The following is a 1,802-nucleotide window of genomic DNA, read 5'->3' as shown; positions in this document are numbered from 1 at the left end:
GAGGCCCCGGCCCCCTCCCTGCCTCGCCCACCCCCTCTCTCCCTCCTAGCACAGACACACACACACAACACACCTTGGACCTGAACCACACTGGACCGTGGTGCTCCGGGTCGACGCCTGAAACTCAACCGGGCCGTCATTCCCAATAGGACGCCACTGAAACTGCAATAGAAACCCTTCGCCTCTACTGTCTCCACGCGCACTTCGGAAGGGCTGGAAGGCTGTTGGACCCCCCCCTCCCTTTCCACTTTCCCTCTTTTCCACTTGGATGTTACAGCTGCATTACTGATCTACACAGCATGAAGTCACCGCTCAGCTCCTAGAGAATTTAATAAAAACCCAAGGACAACCTTAGTGACGCCAAACCTCTCTGTCCTGCTGTTCCATGTAGACTTTATTAATCATAGAGCAGCTTTTTGGTATTTTTATTTTTTCCCAGAGATTCAGCACTGATGAGGAAGAGACTTTGTTACCGAGGAGTTGTAAAAGCACTGCTACGGCCTTACACACTTTTGAGGAGGGGGCAAAAAACAACAACAAAAAGGACTCTGTTTAATTCCACAACTGTCTCATGATCTGATTGGAAAGACGGTTACTGTGCAATAGTTTTTGTTTGTCCTCTCACAACAGGTACAAAGTGTTTGCTGTACCAATTAAGAACACTTGTTTATGAGGTTACGGTACTGTCTGTGTATGTGTGTGCATGTGCGTGCGTGTGTAGCCTCTAAAAAGGCTTTGAAAGGACACATCACCAAAACCAAGAGACACTCAATGAAATGTCCGTCCCCTCGCAGCCGCAAAAAAACTCTTTTCCGCTGAGTCGGAGCGGTCGATCTCATCGGTCGACTTATTTGGATCTGGAGTTTCAGGATGCTTGTGACAGAAAGAAAGAAAGTGGTGAAATAATAACTATTATAATAATAAAAAATGCTGTAGTCTGTGCATGTGCTGCCGAACTATACTGCTGCAACCAGGAGCACAATTTTCATGTTACACAAGTATATCAAGTATTACTAACGTTGAAACGCTCATAACAGGAAGCAGCGATGAAGCTCAGACAGACTTGAGGAGATGGAGGGGCATTAGCTCACATCCTGGTGCCAGTTGGTAAAAAAAAAATCATATTGTACTGAAAACTGTATAATTTAAGATATATTGAAACACCTAACTAATCAAAGGAGTCAAATAGTATGGGATGTACTGTCTATAGTGTGTGTATGTGCGCGTGCGTGTGGTAGTCTTAAAAAGCATAATGATTTTGTAAGAAAATGAAAAAACACAAAAAAAAAAAAAAACAGCTGGTTAATAAATGGCAAAGTGTTGAGGCGAGGCTGCTCCAACCGGTGACAGTTAATTTGTTTACTTCCCGTCGATCCGCGCGTGATGCACTGATGATGAGCCCTGTCCCACCGCGTGCGTGGTCGGTGTCCAAGCGGAAAGCGAAAGCGCGGCACTTACTTTTTCTGCACGAGTCAAGAGAGTAACATACAGTTAACACGCAGTGTATTTTTCTACTTCATTCACGTCAGGGGAGATATGTGTGCACGCTCTCTGGGGCCTCTGTTGTGTCTGTGTTTCTGGAGGTAGGTGAGCGTGGTTTCTCCCTGTTGCACCCTTTTTTTCCCCATTTCCTTGTTAAATCCCAGACTGCCACGATTGTAACCGAGCTGCCAAGGCCTGATTGATGGTTTGTGTTTGTGTTAGGAGCCGCTGCCTGTTTGTTTGGAGAGGGCGTGGCTGGCATGTTTGGACCAATTACCGCCAGCTGCTGGGGGTGGGGGTGCGGAAGGTTTTGGTCGTAA

Source organism: Anarhichas minor, unplaced genomic scaffold (genome assembly GCF_050575085.1).
Source record: "Anarhichas minor isolate MPS153535 unplaced genomic scaffold, ASM5057508v1 ptg000025l, whole genome shotgun sequence".
Lineage (NCBI taxonomy): Eukaryota > Metazoa > Chordata > Actinopteri > Perciformes > Anarhichadidae > Anarhichas > Anarhichas minor.
This window is presented reverse-complemented; position numbering follows the sequence as displayed.